At 47.2% G+C, this 20011-nt stretch overlaps 1 protein-coding gene across 1 annotated transcript in view; it reads left to right on the top strand.

Annotated features, from left to right (window-relative positions):
* Positions 1-20011, top strand: part of LOC126353895 (serine/threonine-protein kinase SMG1-like) — a 364235-nt gene that overhangs the window by 6908 nt on the left and 337316 nt on the right. The gene's annotated exons all lie outside the window — the stretch shown is intronic.

The following is a 20011-nucleotide window of genomic DNA, read 5'->3' as shown; positions in this document are numbered from 1 at the left end:
ACAAAGTCAAATAGGGGTAAAGCAGGAGTGGGGTGAATAATGAATAAGGAAATAGGAATGTGGGTAAGCAACTATGAACTGAACTGCATAGACAATGCATTAGCATAGCCAAGATAGACCCAAAGCCCATGTCTACCACAGTAGTAAGAGTTTATATGCCAACTAGCTCTGTAGATGCTGAAGAGATTGAAGAAACGCTCAATGAAATAAGAGGAATTACGCAGATAGTTAAAGGAGACAAAGATTTAATAGTGATGAGGGACTGGAATTCGATAGTGGGAAAAGGAAGAGAAGGAAAAATAATAGGTGAATATGGACTGTGGAAAAGGAATTTAAGAGGAAGCTGCCTGCTAGAATTTTGCACAGAGCGTATTTTAATATTGTTAACACTTAGTTTAAGAATCGTGAAAGAAGGTCGTATACGTTGAAGAGACCTGGAGACACCAGAAGCTTTCAAATTGATGACACGCTAAAAAGCCAAAGAAACTGGTACGCCTGCCTAAGATTGTGTGAGGTCCCCGCAAGCATGCAGAAGTGCTTCAATATGAGGTGGCATGGACTGGAGTAATTTCTGAAGTAGTGCTGGAGGAGGGAATTGACATGATGAATCCTGCAGGGTTGTCCCTAAAGCTGTAAGAGTACGAGGCAGTGGAGATCTCTTTCTGAACACCATGTTGCAAAGCATTCCAGATATGTTCAGTAATATTCATGTCTGGGGGGAGGGTTGGTGGCCAGCGGAAGTGTTTAAACTCGGAAGAGTGTTCCCGGAGCCATTCTGTAGCAATTCTGGATGCGTGGGGTTGTCGCATTGTCCTGCTGGAATTGCCGAAGTCTGCCTGAATGCCCAATGGACATGAGTGGATGCAGGTGATCAGACAGGCTGCTTATTCCCCGTGCCACACCTCAGAGTCATATCTAGACTTATCAGGGTCCCGTATCACTCCAACTGCACATGCCCCACACCATTACAGAGACTGCACCAGCTCGAATAGTCCCCTGGTGTTCTGTAGGGTCCATGGATTCATGTCGTTGTCTCCATACCCATACATGTCCATCTGTTCGATAAAATTTGAAACGAAACCAGGCAACATGTTACACATCATCAACAGTCCAATGTCAGTTTTTACGGGCCCAGGCGAGGTGTAAAGCTTTGTGTCATGCAATCATCATGGGTACATAAGTGGGCCTTCGTCTCTGAAAGCCCATATTGATGATGTTTTGTTCAATGGTTCGGACACTGACACTTGCTGATGATCTAGCATTGAAATCTGGAGCAATTTGTGGAAGAGTTGCGCTTCTGTTGTGTTGAATGATTCTCTTGTGTTGTTGATCACGTACTTCCAGGGTCTCTTTTGAGCCACAGCCATGTTGGAGATTTGATGTTTTACTGGATTCCTGATATTTGCAGTACACTCGTGAAATGGTCGTACGGGAAAAATCCCCACTTCATCGCTACCTCAGAGATGCTGTATCCTATTGCTCATGCGCCGACTACAACACCACGTTGAAACTCACTTAACTCTTGGTCACCTGCCATTGTTGCAGAAGTAACCAATCTAACAACTGTGCCTGACGCTCATTCTGTTATGTAGGCGTTGCTGACCGCAGTGCCGTATTATGTCTGTTTACATATCTCTGTACTTGAATATGCATGCCTAACCAGTTTCTTTGGTGCTTCAGTGTATAACTCGTAGGCGGAGATTTAGGAATCAGATTTTAATTTATAAGAGATTACAGGGACAGATGTGAACACTGACCACCGTCAGGTGGCTTGCGGAGTACGGATGTAGATGTAGATTGGTTATGATCTGTGGATTACAATTGAAGAAATTGTAAAAAGGTAGAGTTGACTAGAACATGACAGAGGAATACAATATATGAGTGTAACTTTAAAAGTTGAAATATTTGAGGTCAAATAAGGTAAAAAGACAAGGCCTGGTAGAAATCCTTGTCTAACACAAGAGATACTGAATTTAACTGCTGAAAGGAGACAATATAAAAGTACAGCAAATGAAGCAGGCGAAAGGGAATACAGGTGACTAAAAAATGTGATTGTTAGAAAGGGCAAAATAGCAAGGATTTAGAAGCATGTATTTCACAAGTGGAAAGATGGATACTGCATACAGGAAAATTAAAGAGGCATTTGGAGAAAAGAGAAGCACCTGTCTGGACATAAAGCACTCAGTTGGAAAACCAGTGTGAAGCCAGGAAGGGAAAGCCGAAAGGCGGAAAGTGTGTATAGAAGGTCTAAACAAGGGAGATAAAGGCAATACTCTAAAAATGGAAGAGGACGCAGGTGAAGATGAATGGGAGATATGATACTGTGAGAATAATTTGACTAATTGCTGAGAGACCCAAGTCAAAACAATGCCCCGGGATTAGAAGACAAGCCGTCAGTACTACTGATAGCCATAGGAGAACCAGCCATGACAAAACTGTTTCATCTGGTGTGCAAGATGAGACAAACAATGAACCATCAGACATTCAAGAAGAATGTAGTCCATCCAATTCCAAAGAATGCAGTTGCTGACAATTACGAAAATTACTGAACTATCATTTGAAGAAGTCACAGTTGCAAACCAATTACACGAGTTCTTTCCAGAAGACTGGGAAAACTGATAGGAGCCACTTTGGGGAAGATCAGTTTGGATTCCAGAGAAACGTAGGAACACACAAGGTAGTATAGACCTAACGACTTCTAATAGAAGGTAAGTTAAGGAAGGGCAAACCTATGTTTATAGCATTTGTAGCTTAGAGAAAGCATTTGACAGAGTTGACTGGAATACTCTCTTTGGAATTCTAAAGGTGTTAAGGGTAAAATACAGCGAGAAAAGGATGTTTACAATTTGTGCAGAAATCGGATGGCAGTTAAGAGTCGAGGAGCAGGAAAGGGATGCAGTGGTTGAGAAGGGAGTGAGACTTGTTGCCTGTCCCTGATGTTATTCAGTCTGTACATTGAATAACCAGTAAAGGAACTGAATGAAAAATGTGGAGTAGAAATTTAAATTCAGGGAGAAGAAATAAAAACTTCGAAGTTAGCAGATGTCATTGTGTCAGAGACAGGAAAGGCCTTGGAAGAGTAGTTGAATGAAATGGATACTGTCTTGAAAGGAGCATATAAGAGAAATATCAACAAAAGCAAAAAAATTATAGTGGAATTTAGTCAGATTAAATCAGGTGATGCTAAGGGAATTAGGTAAGGAAACGACACACTTAGGGTGGCGAGCACCAAACCAGTATAAATTACTATTGTAGTAACTCTTACTTCTTTAGTCTGGGCTACTTTAGTAAATTACTTGTGTAGTAATACACTCTTTTAGCAACTGTTGGAGAGCTCAATTTCTATTTACTGATTTGGTTGTAACAAAAGAAGTAATGACTTTTTACTAAAGAAGTGATCCAGAACACTGCTGGAATGTGCATTACATTCCCTCTCGGAAAATATTGATTGTTAGACATTATTGCTTCACCTTTGCTTAATTTGTGTTAATTGCTGTAGTTGTAGAAGCTAGGAAGGATTATTCAACTGAATTATTAAAACTGGAAAATCTAAATGCTATTGTATTAATTAATGATAAGATCTGTGTATTATGAAAAAGAAACATTCTTACGCCGAAAGCGGTGCAAAGGCACTGCAATCTGCACTGCTTTTGGTATAAACTGAATGTTATATGTAATTTTGCCCAACATAGACTGAAGTTCTTTCAAGTTCCTGGGTGCTGGCAAGTCTAATCATACTGAGATGTGACGGCGAGGGGTGGAGATCCTGTCCGTTAATCATATGTCCTAAATACTGAATCTCAGTTTGAAAAAAGTTGCACTTGTGTCTGTTACATTTTACTCCTGTCTGCAAAAGTGTAGTAAATAATGCACGCAAGTTCTGCAAATGTTCGTCAGGAGTGCGACCCGACACAACCATATCGTCCAGATAATTTGAGCAACCTGGGACAGTGGCACACAACTGCTGCAAATAAGAATGAAAAATAGCAGGAGCTGATGCACAACCGAACGGAAGGTGGTGGAACTTGAACAATCCAAGGTGGGTGTTTATCACAAAATAGCGCTGCGACTGTTCGTTGAGTGGAATCTGAAAGTATGTGTCCCTCAAGTCAATCGTGGAAAAGAATTTTCCCACACCAACCTTATCAAAAATGTCTTCAGGATGCAGTAAGGGAAACGTGGCTACCACTGTCTGTGGATTTACTGTAGACTTAGTCAGCACAAATACGGAGACGACCGTTTGGTTTTTTCACACACACTATAGGCGAAGCCCATGGTGAAGCAGAAACAGGTTCAATGACACCACTGTCTTGCAAATGCTGAAGTTCAGCAGCTACAGTGTCACACAGTGCGTGCGTTACCGGACGTGTATGCCAGAAAATAGGCAAGGCATTGTCTTTATCTACAATATGCGCTGCATAGTCTGTGGCACAACCAAGGCCATCAGGAAGGAGTTCAGCAGAATTATCGCATAGTGTAGCAACACTGTCTGTGTGGTTACTAGTATTGATGCAAAGTACATTGTCTTGAATTGTGAGGCCAAAAAGTTCAAATGCATCCATGCCAAAAATATTTGTAGCATCACTAGAGTGGAGCACCTGGCAAGACACTGTACGTGTTGTTGCACCATACGTGGCTTGCAACCTACACACACCGAGCACTGAGATTTCCTGTCCAGTTAATGCAGTCAATGTGGAACAAAACCAAGCAAGTTATATGTTGACCTGTTCAGTAAAGAAACTGACACACTAGTGTCCAGCTGCACATGAACAGAACATCCATAAATATTCAAAGTCACAAAAAGTTTCCTCGCATTGCGCTGAATGCGAGAGGAAGTGTCTGGCAAAACTTGATTCGCACGACGAGCTGTAGAAGCACGTAAAGCAGAATGCTTTGAATAAATGGCATTAATGTCCATAGGCTGATATGAATCATGATCATGGCTGTTTCCATTGCGGTGATGCCCACGTGAGTACACACACACACACACACACACACACACACACACACACACACACACACACACACACACACACACACACGGGCTCATGTAGAATGCGCAAGTAGCCATGTCCAATGTATCTTGTCTGTCTAGCAAGTCCGCTACTTCCTGCAAAGACGGGTTTTTTAATTTGAGGAATTGCTCGCAGATGCAGTGATTTGCCGTATTCTACGCAATAGCGTCTACATGAGCAATTAAAGTCACAATCAGAAGTTAGTCCCTGAAGGTTCGCTAACCAAGATTTATTGGACTGAGTAGGGCCACGCCAGAGATGAAAGAATTTGTTGTGTGCAGCTACCAAATTTACACTATCACAGAAGTGGAAGTTCAAAGTGTTGAATCACTTCATTGTGAGTTTTAGTTTCTAGGTGGGTGGTGGGAACCAAGCAGTTGCGTCATTTGCTGAGCCTGAAAACGTACAAGATCGGACAGTGGAGCCTGTTCCTGCGGCGAAGCCATGGTTTACACAAAAGAAAACCTTATAGTGGATGGTGGAAGCAGTCACACTGGGCTAGCACGAAAAGAAAGCAGCAACGAGCAAATAAAAGATAAAAGAGGAAAAAAAAAGTTTTTAGTTTCTGCTTTTGTATCCCATCTGGTAGGTTGCGCATGGGTCTGCTCCTGTAAACTGAAGGATAGACCGAATGTAGGAAGCGAGTAGGAGCAGGTGAAGTAAAAATCTCAGTACTACAATTAAAAGTGGTTTTACTATATCACAACACAATTTGCATACATAACATGAATACCTAACTTTGCACTGAGGAGCATTTAGGTGTGAAGCCGGATGTATCAAAGCTCACAAAAGATACACAGGCAAAATATGTAGTGGCTCGCCCACTATGAACTAGAAACAATGTTGCTAGGTCGTCTCCTCAGAATCAGATGGGCTGAATCTGAAGCGGCGCTCGTAGAGCTGCACAGCGCCGGCTAGAGAGCGGTGTCGTAGTGCCAACCTAAGTAAGAACTTGTACCTACACTGTGGCATCGTAGCTATCGATACCACAGATTCACATCTCTTTTTTTGTGAATATGTGCTAGGCCACTCCCTTTTCCTCTGCCGCAATTCTGTCCTACTATTCCCCATGGCCCCTCCCCCCCCCCCCTCCCCACCCTCTCTTGATTTTCCTTTGGATGGTCTTCTTGGTGCCGATTGTCCTTGGATTTGGTTTATGATTTCACATGCTCTTCAGGTACTTTCTGCAATTTTCATTCTTCGCTGTGTGTTTCCCATTGTTGGATTTGATCTGCTATTCCTCTCCCAAATTCTACAGAAGTGCAGATCATGGAGGAGTACAGAGTACATTCCACCTTTTAAATATTTGAGTTTTTCTTTTTTCGCACCCTTCCTTTCCAGCAAAAGAACTACAGCCCAACCCCAGCACAGTACCCATTCAGTTGCAGGTGGGGAGGAACCTTCACTGTGGTAGCACCTTGACTGCAGAGGGATCACACTGTCAGTGTCTGAACTGGAAACTCCCGGTGTGTGCCAAGGGCTATGTGCCTGTCAAGGCTGGGGCAAGGAGACTGTGGGCAATGAATAACCAGCCAGGTTACTATTGCTGTGGCTGGGTGGCACCTGTGGGGACAGCCACCGTTTGGAGTGAGTGGCACCAAGGCAGATGACTCACAAATGAAGCTTATCAGATTTTCTTCTGCTTGTGGTTGCGCAGCCCCCACAGTTTCTTCTGAAGGAAATAAATTTCTATAATGTCGAGAGAGGTGACCCCACAATGTTGCCTTCCCTGGTTACTCCGCAGGAGCTAAGAGGCAAGGGGAGAAACACTCTCCACAATACTCTTCGACAGACAGATTGCTTTTTGACCACAAACCCAGTATTCTTTGTTGTACACTTTGAGGACAGGTTTGGGTAAGAAGCAGCAATTTTGAAAATGAAAAGTAACTCGGTTCTGATTAAGATGACATCCCCATCTGTCACAGGCACTGCTCACCTCTGACAAGCTGGGCAGCAGTCCAGTAACTATCAGCCCCATAACAGTCTCAGTATGGTATAAGATGTCAACTCTCACCACAGCCTCCTTTTACAGACCAATGACAATTAAATGTAATTTGGAACAATGGAGTGTGTGGTTCATTCCTTGTGTCCAGCAGGTACCAAAGGACAACAGAACTGATACTGGGGGCTTCATCTTGGCATTTGAGGGTGGTTCGTTGCCCGGTAAGGTCAAGGTGATGGTATACCAATGTGTTGTGAAACAATATGTTCCTCCCACCTATGCAGTGCTTCAAATGTATGAAATTCAGGCACATTATTGCATTGTAATGCCATCCCAGCCTGTAGGCATTGTGGACAACCATTGCATGCAAACGTTCCTCACACCCATCTGCAGTGACTGTAGAGGTCATCTCTCTCCCTGCTCATGACTCTGCATTGTCATTTGGAGAGAGGAAAAAATAAAAGATTATAAGCTACTGGACAGATGGATGCACCAGGAGGCCTAGAAAAAGTATGAGCATATATAAGCTGCACACCTGACGGTGCGGTATGCTAAGGCTATGATGATATCATTCTGTCTCCCGATGGTACTCTCCTCCATTATGGAGCCCTCAGGGCCGCTTGACTCGTGCCTGCCCCCTTATGGTTGCAGGCTCTCCTCTTGCTGCTTCCCTGACACCCACTTTGGGAGCAATGGCTCCCCACACGTCACGGATACCAATCCCCATCCCCCAGCTAGGAGTTTATCACACCTTCATCCATCTTCTCACACCAGGCTGGGGATCTATGCACTCACCCCCCCCCCCCCCCCCCCCCCCGCCCTGCCTCGCCCCAACCCCTTCAAAATGTCTGTGGTCTGGTCTGCAGCTGGGTACCAGCCAGTGGCTGAATGAGCCACAGGGTTGCGGTCGTAGAGCTTCATCATCTTCAGTCCTGATTCAGGGAAGCCCTCCCAGTCATCCAAATCCCCTAAAGAAAATAAAGACAAAACGAAATCTTCCAGAATGAAGAAAATTCTGGTGGCTAGCATGCCACTGGATCCCACATGTTCTGCTTCTATGGCAGCGGCAGCAATCCTGGTGGCCCCTGAGGCTCCAGATCGCACCACACGCTGTGTCTCAGAACCTATGTGTCTTGATACTATACCCCCACCAGTGGCAGCAGGTGAGGACAAACCTGTCTCCTTGGTCCCTTCACATGCTCCCAGTATACCGACAGCACAGTTCTCCAGTGGAATTTTAGCAGTTTTCTCCACCATGTGGCATAGCTACAACATCTCTTGAGCCCCTCCCCTGCATTCTGTATTTGTGCTTCAAGAAACTTGGTTTCCAGCAACACAGGTCCCTGCTCTTTGTGGCTACTAAGAATCATCCTGAGTATGGTAGAATGTCATGTGGAGTTTGCACATAAGGTCTGAACTCTGTATGTAGCGAACCTGCCATGAAGTGTAGTATGTCGTCTCTTGCTGGTGGTCAAACATCAGCAGACTCTAAGTGATCAAGGTCTAACTTCAATGCTAAGAAATATGACCCCAAATCGTCCGGCACATCCATCGGGGTCCAAGGAATAATCAGGTTTCCACTGGCGCCTTTATCTTGGCCTTAGAGGGTGACACGTTACCCAAGAAGGTCAAGGTGATGGTCTACCACTGTGACGTAAAGCCATATATCCCTCCCCCGAAGCGGTGCTTTAAGTGCTGGAAGTTTGGCCATATATCTTTCCGCTGTACTTCCAGCGTCACCTGTTGGGATTGCGGACGTCTTTCACATCCCAATACTCCCTGTGCCTCGACTTCCATCTGTGTCTTGCTCAACAGACTGCAGGATTCTCCAGAAAGAAAATAAAATAATGGAATACAATACCCTGGACCAAATGACCTACACTAAGGCTATGAGAAAATATGAGAGGCTACATCCTATGCATATGACATCAACCAACACCACTGCTATGACAACGGTTCTACCATCTTCTGTTCTGCCATGTACACTCCCTTCTTCAGGTTTCTACCGGTGGCAAAGCTGATACCTGCCAGTGGCTGAAACAACCACAGGTAACTGGTGGTAGTGCTTTACGGTCCTCCTCAGTCCCTGAGACTGAATCAGTGGAGCCCTACCAGCTGGAGAAACCTAAGGAGTGGCGAGAGATCACTGGTCTCTCAGACACAATGGCTGTCTATCGCACAGGTACTCATCTGGTGGCAGCAGGTGACCCTGAGGCATAGACTGCCTTATTGAGTGTTTCATGCCTTCCCAGTCTCACAATCACGTAAACCTCCAGTGGAATTGCGGCAGTTTTTTTCCAACACCTTTGCTGAGCTACAACTATTAAGCTTTATACCTGCTTTCTGCACTGCCCTCCATGAAACCTGGTTCCCAGCTATGCGGGCCCCTGCCCTCTGCGGCTATAAAGGATATTACAGGAACCGTAGCGACTATAATAGTGCGTCAGGTGGAGTTTGTGTCCATGTTCTGAACCAGCATGTAGTGAAACTGCGCCCCTTCAAACCCCTCTTGAAGCTATGGCTGTCAGGATAAGGACAATGCAGGAAATAAGTCTGCAATGTATATCTTCCTCCAAATGGTGCAGAACCCCTGAATGTATTGGCTGCACTGTTTCATCAACTCCCTAAACCTTTCCTACTTTTGGGATATCTTAATGTGCATAACCCCTTGTGGGGTGGCACCATGCTTACTGGCCGAGGTAGGAAGTTTGAAAATTTACTGTCACAACTCGACTTCTGCCTCTTAAATACTGGGGCCATCACACATTTCAGTGTGGCACATTGCACATATTTGACCATTTATCTCTCGGTTTGCACTCCTGGCCTTCGCCCCTCTATCCACTGGAGAGCACATGCGTGTTAGTGACCATTTCTCCCATCTTCCTGTCACTCCCCTGTCATTGTGCCCTCGGACGCCTATCCAGATGGGCTTTAAACAAGGCAGACTGGGAAGCCTTCACCTCTGCTGTCACTGCTGAATCTCCCCCACATGGTACCATTGATGTTGTTGTTGAGCAGGTCACTACAATTTCTGTGGCAGAAAACATGATCCCTTGTCCTGGAAGGTGCCCCCTGCGAAAGACAGTACCATGGTGGTTGCCGGAAGTCGCTGAGGCAATTAAAGAGGGTCGACAAGCTCTACAGCGACATAAGCAGCACCCTTCCCTAGAGCACGCAATAGCCTTTAAGGAGCTCTGTGCCCGCGTTCGCCAGCTTAACGACAGAAACAGGACTGTCACGTCCCCAAGTCTGGACAAAGATCAGACATCTTATTGAGTACTAGATCCCAACAGGTGTCCCTGGCGTTACCATCAGTGGTGTGTTATGTACTGACGCAAACATGATTGCCGAGGACTTCGCTGAGCACTATGCTCAAGCCTCTGCATTGGAGAACTATGCCCCGCAGCCTTTCACACCCACAAACAGCGGCTGAAAAGGAAAGTCCTCTCGTTCACTACATGCCACAGTGCACCCTATAACGCCCCATTTACAGAGTGCGAGCTCCTCAGTGTCCATGCACATTGCCCCGACACAACTCCTAGTCAGTTGATTAAACATCTCTCGTCTGACTACAAGTGCCATCTCCTAGTCATCTTCAATCGGATCAGGTGTGATGTCATCTTTCTGTTGCAGTGGCGGGAGAGCATCATCATTCTGGTGCTCAAACCTGGCAAAAACCCACTTGATGTGGTTAGCTATCAGCCCATCAACCTCACCTATGTTCTTTGTAAGCTGTTGGAATGTATGGTTTGTCGGCAGTTGGTTTGGGTCCTGGAGTCACATGGCCTACTGGTTCCATGTCAGGGCATCTTCTGCTCTACCACTGATAATCTTGTGTCCCTTGAGTCTGCCATCCGAACAGCCTTTTCCAGACGCCAACACCTTGTTGCTGTCTTTTTTGATCCATGCGAAGCATATGATACCACCTGGCGACGTCATATCCTTGTCACATTGTACCCATGGGGTCTCAGAGGACTGCTACTGACTTTTATCCAGAATTTCATGTCACTCTATACTTTCCTTGTCCTAGTTGGTTTCTCCCCCCCCCCCTCCCCCCCTCCAAATATCCAGGAGAATGGGGTCCCGCAGGGCTCTGTATTGAGTGTATCACTATTTTTAGTGGCCATTAAGTCTAGCAGCAGCTGTAGGCCTGTGCGTCTCACCCTCTTTGTATGCAGATGACTTCTGCATTTCGTACTGCTCCACCAGCACTGGTGTTGCTGAGTGGCACCTACAGGGAACCACCCACAAGGTGCAGTCATGAGCTGTCACCCACTGCTTCCAGTTTCCGGCCACGAAGTTGTGTGTCATGCACTTGTTGGCACCATACCGTTCGTCCGGAACCAGAACTTTACCTTAATGATGATCCCCTCACTGCAGTGGAGACCTATCAATTCTTAGGACTGGTTTTCAACACCCAATTGACTTAGCTACCTCACCTTCATCAGCTTAAGCAGAAGTGTTGGCAGCACCTCGATGCCCTCCACTGCCTGAGCAACACCAACTGGGATGCAGATCGCTCTACTCTGCTGCAGCTCTACAAAGCCCTTGTTCAATCCCGCCTTGACTATGGGAGTCTGATTTATGATTCGGCGGCGCCCTGTGTTGTGTGTACTCAACCCAGTGCACCACTGTGGCATTCACCTAGTGATCGGAGCTTTAAGAACGAGTCCGGTGACCAGTGTCCTGGTGGATGCCAGAGTCCCTCCATTGCAGATCTGACGTGCACAACCGCTCGCCAGTTATGTTGCACACATTCGTAGTTCTCCTGAGCATCCAAATTACCATCTCCTTTTTCGACCTGCGGCAGTTCATCTCCCGTATCAGCGGTCCAGGTCAGGGCTAATGATTGCGGTACGCATGCAATCCGTTCTGTCTGAACTGGAGACCTCCCATCCAGGTCTACCCACATACACCTCCATGGTGAACACCTAGGCCGCAGATTCGTCTCGACCTTACACATGACCCTAAGGACTCACTCTAGGCACTCTCCACTGTCGCTTTCTCTCGATTCTTGAAGTGTTCCGGGGCTATGAAGTAGTTTACATTGATGGCTGATGATCATGTCGGCTTTGCCTAAGTCCACAGAGGTCATTTTGGACAGCATTCCTTGCCTGATGGCTTCAGTGTATTCACTGCAGAGCTGGTGGTCACCTCTCGTGCACTTCATAATATCCGTTCATGTCCTGGGCAATCATTTATTCTGTGTGCTCAAGCCTACAAGCTATCGACCTATGCTACCCTCGCCAACCTATGGTAGCATCAATTCAGAAGTCCATCTATGCCCTGCACCAGTCCTGTTGTTAAGTGGTGTTTATGTGGACCCCAGAACATGGCATCCCTGTCAACGAATCTGCCGACAGGCCGGCCAAACAGGCTACTCTGAAATCTCTTCTCGAGATGGGCGTCTCTGAACTGTAGCTGTGTTCTGACTTTCGCCGTAGGGTTTTTCGGCTTTGGGAGACAGAATGGCATAGCAGTATGCACAACAGACTGTGTGTCATTAAGGAGACTTTGAATGTGTGGAAGTCTTCCGTGTGGGCATCTCACAGGGGATCAGTTGTCCCCTGCCAGCTCGGCATTGGCCACACTTGGGTGACCCACGGTTACCTCTTGTGCTGTGAAGACCCGTCTCGGTCTCGGTGTCGGTGCGGCGCCCGGTTGACAGTGGCCCATATTCAGGTGCACCATCCCAGTTTGACTGCCACTGCGACAAAATCTTGGGTTACTGGACTCGTTGCTGCTAATTTTATGACATCTCATCAGCCACTTCAGCTTTACATTTCACTTGTGAGGGTGGGTTTTATCATTTGATGTAAGTTTTAGCGCATTTCCTTTGTCCCTCTGTGTCCTCCACTCTATTGCTTCTAGGGTGGATGTTTTAATGTGTTGCAGAGTGGCTGGCTTCTCCTTTTTTATTCTCACGGTTAGCCAGCCATGATAATCTGCTTCGTTGTTTTAATCTCTTCATTCTGTTTCTTGCGTCTCTATGGTTTTCTTGTCCCCTTTTGTCCATTTACATGTTTGTTGCCCTTCACTGTTCTTGTGATTTTTCCTTTCATTCCGTTTTGGGTTGTCAGTCGTGTTTGTTTTATTCTCATACTTGTGACATTGTTTTATTCAAAACAAGGGACTGATGACCTTGTAGTTTGGTTCCTTGCCCCCTCTCTTAATCCAACCAACCAAATCTGTTAACCCCGCTGCTCTCCGCTGTCACGTCCTCTAGATTCTAGACGTGATTCAGGGCTCAGAAGTTATTTACAATGAAGGCTCGATGGCTGATGGTAATTTTGATTTCGCCTGTGTCCACAGAGGCCCTATTGAACAACATTCCTTTCCTGCTGGCTGCAGTGAATTCACTGCAGAACTTGTGGCCATATCTCGTGCAATTCATTCAGTACATCCCTTCCTGTTCAGGTGAGTCGTTTCTTCTCTGTTCTGACACCCTGAGTAGCTTACAAGCTATCAACCAGTGCTACGATCACCATCCTTTGGTAGCAAACATCCAGGAGTCCATCTGTGCCCTGGAAGGGTCCAGCCCTACAGTGGTGTTTGTGTGGACCCCAGAACATGTCGTAATCCGAGGCAACGAACTTGGTGACAGGCTGGCCAAACAGGCTACGTGGAAACTGCTCCTGGAGATGGGAATCTCTGAAACTGACCTGCATCCTGTCTTACGCCACAAGTTTTTTCGGCTTTGGGAGATGGAGTGGCATAACAGTATGCACAACAAACTGCGTCTCATTAAGGAGACTGCGAATGTGTGGAAGTCTTCTGTGCGTGTGAGCTTCTCGCAGGGAATCAGTTGTCCTTTGTTGGCTCTGCATTGGCCATATGTGGCTCATACATGGTTGCCTCCTCCATCGCGAGGACCCATCTCAATGTTGCTGTGGCCCACAAATTAATTACATTCATCAACCTCTTGCTGGACTGCTTACTTTCTGCCGCTCTGGGGTGGACTTTTAACTTTCCCAGTACCCTATCTTTGGTATTGGGTGACAATGCCTCAACAGCAGCTTTAGTTTTAAGTTTTATTCCTGAGGGTGGGTTTTATCATTTGATCTGAGTTTTAGCGCATGTCCTTTGTCCCTCTGTGTCCTCCACCATAGGGCTTTCATGGTGGAAGTTTTAATGTGTTGCAGAGTGGCTGGCTTCTGCTTTTTTATTCTCGTGGTAAGCCAGATATGGTAATCTGCTTTCTTATTTTTAATCTCTTCTCCTTGTTTATTGTGTTTGTGATTTTCTTGTCCTGTTTTGTCCATTGTAGTGTTTGTTGTTCTGTCGTTCTACTGGCTTTTCCTTTCTCCTGTTATTGTGCTGTACGCCATCTTTGTTTTCTTCTTTCCCATGGGTAATTGTTCTACTGGGAACAAGAGACTGATGGCCTCACAGTTTGGTCCCTTTTCCTCCCCTTTTAAACAAACCAACCAACCAACCTTTGCACAAGGCTAAACTAAAATTCGAAATATGGAACCCTGTGTGAATGCTATCTACCTGTGCTGCCACTATAACGGCATTGCCATCAATGATGCCATTCTGCCCCCCATTGAAGCTTCCTCCAGTGGGGCCCTCAGAGCTGCCCACCTTCCTGCCCCCACCCATTGGCTGGGGGCATGTCTTCTCCTGTTGCTCCCAAAGCTTCTACTTTGGGAGCATCACCTCCCTAAACTGCTGGGGACATCATTCCCCTCTCCCCAGCCAGAGAAGTAATGGCCTTCTCCAGCTCCTCTCAAGTGGAAGGGCTCCCTCGGGATTCTACCTTCCACAGTCCTCTCCAGAGATAAAGTGGATGCCAGCCAGTGGCTGAAGAGCCATTGGCTGCTGGTTGAAGGGCTTTAAGGTCTTCCTCTGTCCCTGAAGCTACTTCCGAGAAGCCCTCCCAGCAAACTCCTAAGGAGCAGCGAGAAGGCAAAACTTCAAAGAAGTACTTTGTTGAGAAAATGGGAGCCTCCAGTGCCCCCTCCCCCCTCCCCTCCCACCAGCACACCCCCACAGCTCTGCGTCAGAGGACAAGATGGAGATTCTGGCGTCTTCTGTCTCCTGCGGGCCTAGATTTCGCTGACAACTCAGATGCAGTGGTACTGGATGCCAACACTCAACCTGTGGCAACAGGTGATGAGGCCTAATTTGCCTCTTTGGTCACTTCATAGCACACAAGATGGCAGAAACTGGCCAGTGGAACTGCGGCAGTTTTTTCTCCCACCTGGCTAGGTTATGTCTACTTCCAAGCAGTACACCTGCTTTTCCCAACTCATCCCACCTTTTCTCCTGCTGGGCAATTTTAACGCCCATAACCCCTTGTGGGGTGGAGCCTAGGTTACTGGCCATGGCAAAGATATTGAGGACCTAGTAATTCAACTTGACCTTTACCTCCTAAATATAGGTGCCCTCACACATTTCAGTGTGGCCGAGGCAGGAAGTTCGAAAATTTACTGTCACTACTAGACTTCTGCGTCTTAAATATGGGGGCCGCCACACATTTCAGTGTGGCACATGGCACATATTTGGCCCTTGAACTCTCGGTCTGCAGTCCTAGCCTTTTCCCATCTATCCACTGGATAGCACATTACGACTTGGGTGATAGTGACCACTTTCCACTCTTCCTGTCCCTATCCCAGTGTTCTCATCTTGACGCTTGTCCAGGTGGGCTCTTCCAGGGCGGACTGGGACACTCTCACATCCGCTATCATGATTCAGTCTCTGTTGCATACCACAATAGGTGAGGAGATTCACACCATCACTAATACCCTTATTGCCACAGCTGAATTGGTAATCCCTTGTTCCTCCGATTTCCCCCGGCAGAAGTCAGTGCCTTGGTGGTTGCCAGTAATTGCTGTGGCCATTAGAGACTGTAGGTGGGACCTCCAACGTCACAAGATCCACCCCTCCCTGGAGAATCTAATTGCCTTCAAAAGTCTCCGTGTCCAGGTTCGCCTCCTCATGAAATGAAGGAAGCAGGAGTGTTGGGAAAGCTATGTCTCCACCATTGGAACATAAACCTCCCCCTCTCAGGTTTGGACAAGCTCCTCCGACTTTACGACTATCAAACCCCGTACATGCGTATCTGGAATTTCTACAAATGCAGCTGTATCTGCCGGTCCAGACGTAATTGCAGAGCATCTTGCTGAGCATTATGCTCACATCTCTGCATCTGACAATTACCACCTAACTTTTCGTCTCCTCAAACAGAGGTTGGAATGAGAACACCTATATTTTGCTCCATGCCACCCTGATTCTTATAATGCTCCCATCAGTGAGTGGGAATTTCTTCGTGCCCTTGCCGATTGTCCTGACACATCCCCCAATCCAGACCGCATCCATTCACAAATAATGAAACATTTGTCAGCGGATTGCCAATGCCGCCTCCTTGCTGTCTTCAACCGCATCTGGGGCGATGGAGAATTCTCATTGGAATGGCGGGAAAGTGTCAGTCTTCCAGTGCTAAAGTGTGGGAAGAACCCACTAGATGTTGATAGCAATCATCCTATCAGTATCACCAACATTCAGTTCAAGCTGCTTGAACATATGGTGAGCGGCAGTTGTGTTGACTCCTTGAGTCTGGGGGTTTTCTGGCTCTGTTCCAGGGCAGAGTTTGCTGAGGACACTCCACTGTCTACAACTTGGTCCACCTGGAGCCTGCCATTCGATCAGCCTTTCCCTGGTGCCAACACTTTATTGCTGTGTTATTGACCTAACAAAGGCGTATGATAAGACTCGGCGACACCACATCCTTGTTACTCTGCACGAGTAGGGTCTTGGGGACACGCTTCCGATTTTTCTTTAAAAATTTTTTTTTTTTTCCGCAAGTTTCCATTGCTCCACATTTTGAGTCGGTGCTTCCCTCAGTGCACACCATATACAAGATAATGGGGTCCCGCAGGGCTCTAATCAGTGTCCCACTCTTTTTAATTGCCATCAATGGTTTCTCATCAGCAGTAGGATCTTTGACAACTTTTGTATTTCCTTCTACTCCCCTTCTAATCCCCTCAGGGGGCTCAGCATTTAGTTGCTGGGTATGGGCTTGGCGACCCCAGTGTCCCTGAACTGGGGATTGGGAAGTGTCACCAGTCCTCAATACCGTAAGCTCTGAGCGTGCTTAAACGACCACCGTAAGGCGCAATGGTGGAACGTTGTACGGTACAGAGCCCAGGGATCTTGGCTTAACTACCTGGGTCGCGAAGATGGTATAAACCTAAAAAAAATCTCAATCTCAAGGTGTGCTGCACACATGGCTGTTGAGGTAGAACAGTTGCTAGCGGGCGACCTCTGGGGAACCAGCCACCCCCCGGTTGTATTAGGCTTACCCAGGCAAGCGGTAGGGCTCTGTCTGGCTGGACATTTCTTCCCCTAGCTGCTTGTGGGACCACCATGAAACGAAATACAAATAGAGCGCAAGCACGAGTCTCTAAGAAAGGAAAGTTCAATGCTTTACAGTATGATCCCCAATCGTTCCCTTCCCTGTCCACACCAGGGGAGGAACGGCAATCTAAATTACCTGGTGAGACGTATACTCCTCGATTTCTGGTTTGCAGCCAAACAGATGGGGACTCATTTCTGACCACATCCTCAGTTTTTTGTGGAAAATTTAGAGGACAAGTTTCGAGAAGTTGAGGGCATGTCTAAAATGAGGTCTGGAGCGGTCCTCATACAGACAGCATCCCCAGCACAGTCAAGGGCATTGCTTGCTTGTGACAAGCTCAGTGATGTTGCAGTCTCCATTACACTTCATAAGAGCGTCAATATGGTTCAGGGACTTATTTTTCATCGTGACCTGTTGTTGCAGTCTGACGACGAGCTCAATACAAATCTGCAACGCGCGGTGTCCACTTTGTACGACGTGTCTTTAGGGGACTTAAAGATAGTAGGGTCGCCACCGGCGCCTTTGTCTTGGCTTTCGAGGGAGGTGCTCTGCCTGAGAAGGTCAAGGTGATGGTGTATCGATGTGATGTTAAGCCTTACGTCCCTCCTCCCATGCACTGCTTTAAGTGCTGGAGGTTTGGGCATATGTCATAGAGATGTGACACCAACCCTACCTGTCGGGATAGTGGACGTGCCTCCCGTGTCCGCTCCCCCCCCCCCCCCTCGTTTGTGTCAACTGCGGGCAGAAACATTCACCTTGCTTGTCAGACTGTGTGGTTTATCAAAAAGAACGGAAGATTATGGAGTATAAGAACTTGGACAGGCTCACTTACATAGAGGCTAAACGCAAGTCCGACCGACTTCACCCTGTGCGCAGTCCACGAGACTGGGTCGGGATAAACCGAAGGACAAATGGGACACCACCAAAAAGAACAAAAATCAAAAGGAGAAGGACATAGAGACAGAAAAGGAGTTCACCACGGCACCTGAAGATGATGTGGAGCATCTAGCGTCTCCTCAGGAGCTAGAGGTTGCTCGACCCGCAGCTCCTATGGAAGTTGATCAGGCTACTTCGCAATCGGTGGCGGCGAGCACTTCTAAGGCTATCCCCCTCCCAGGTTCTTTCATGTCTTCACAGTCGGATACCATTGTCTTTTTTAATGGAATTGTCGTGGCCTTTTCCACCACCTTGCTGAGTTGAAACAGCTTTTGTGCCGCTTCCCTGCCACTTGTCTAGCCCTACAGGAAATCTGTTTCCTGTTTGGCGGACCCTCTCTCTCTGTGGCTACCGGGGTTACTATAAGAACCGCGTAGAATACGACAGGGTATCTGGAGGTATCTGTGTATATGTTCTTGCCACTGTTCCTAGTGCCCCAGTGCCACTTCACACGGCTCTCAAGGCTGTGGCTGTGGCTGTGGCTGTCAGAGTCCAGGCAGGAATGGAGTTTACCATCTGTTCCCTTTACCTTCCCCTGGATGAGGTTGTCCCTCTTGCCGACCTAGCTGCCTTGTTCACCCAGCTCCCCCCGCCATTCCTCCTTTTGGGGGACTTTAATGCCCACCACCCATTATGGGGCGGGGCCCAGATCTCGGGCCAGGGTAGTAATGTTGCGGCTCTCTTGGCACAGCAGGACATTTGCCTCCTTAACACTGGTGCTCCCACATATTTTAGCTTGACTCATGGCACATACTCAGCCATTGACCTCTCTCTTAGTAGCCCAGGTCTTCTTCCATACCTCAGTTGGAGGGTCCACGAAAACCTCTGTAGTAGCGACCACTTTCCTATCCTGGTTTCTCTTCTTCAATCCCAACCCCCTGACCAGCTCCCACGATGGTCTCTTCGTGGAGCTGATTGGGCAGCCTACACCTCAGCTACTGTGGCCATTGCTCCGCTTCCTGGTGACATTGATTTGGCAATGGACGAGGTCACTATGGCCATTGTTTCTGCTGCTGAGGCAACTGTCCCCTGCTCTTATAGTACCCTAAAGCGTCAGTCAATCCCTTGGTGGACACCAGAGATTGCAGAAGCTATCCGGGACTGCTGGCATGCCCTGCAATGACACCGGCATCATCCTTTCCTAGAGAATCTGGTTGCCTTTAAACAGCTGCGGGCTTGGGCTCAGTGGTTAATCCAGTGGAGCAAACAGGACTGCTAGGAACAAGATGTTGCCACCATAGGTTCTCGCACCTCCCCATCTCAGGTGTGGTTGCGGGTTCGGCGCATTTTTGGCTTTTGCCCTCATGTGTCTGTCCCTTGCTTTTCTCTTTGGGGTACACTTTGTACTGACCCAATTGCCATCGCTGAACATTTGGCAAAGTACTTTGCTCGTATTTCCATGACAGCAGGCTACAGCGCAGAATTCCGCACCATTAAAGAGCAGTTGTCATTTCGCACGCACTGTTGGGAATGATGCAACGCCCTGTTTAGTGAATGGGAGTTCCAAAGTGCCCTTACAGCTTGCAGGTCCAGGCCGAATTCACAACCAGTTTCTTCGCCATCTTTCAGCGCACTGTCAGGGTGAATTACTTGCCCTGTTTAACCGCATCTGGAAGGAGGGCATTTTCCCAACTCGTTGGCAAGATAGCGTTACTATCCCGTTGCAGAAACCTGGTACAGATCTGCTGGTGGTTGATAGCTATCGCCCTATAAGCCTTACCAACATTATGCGCAAACTCCTGGAACGGATGGTGAGTT

Source organism: Schistocerca gregaria, chromosome 3 (assembly GCF_023897955.1).
Source record: "Schistocerca gregaria isolate iqSchGreg1 chromosome 3, iqSchGreg1.2, whole genome shotgun sequence".
NCBI classification, from domain to species: domain Eukaryota; kingdom Metazoa; phylum Arthropoda; class Insecta; order Orthoptera; family Acrididae; genus Schistocerca; species Schistocerca gregaria.
The sequence above is the reverse complement of the archived record's forward strand: the minus strand, read 5'-3'. Positions and strand labels throughout refer to the sequence as shown.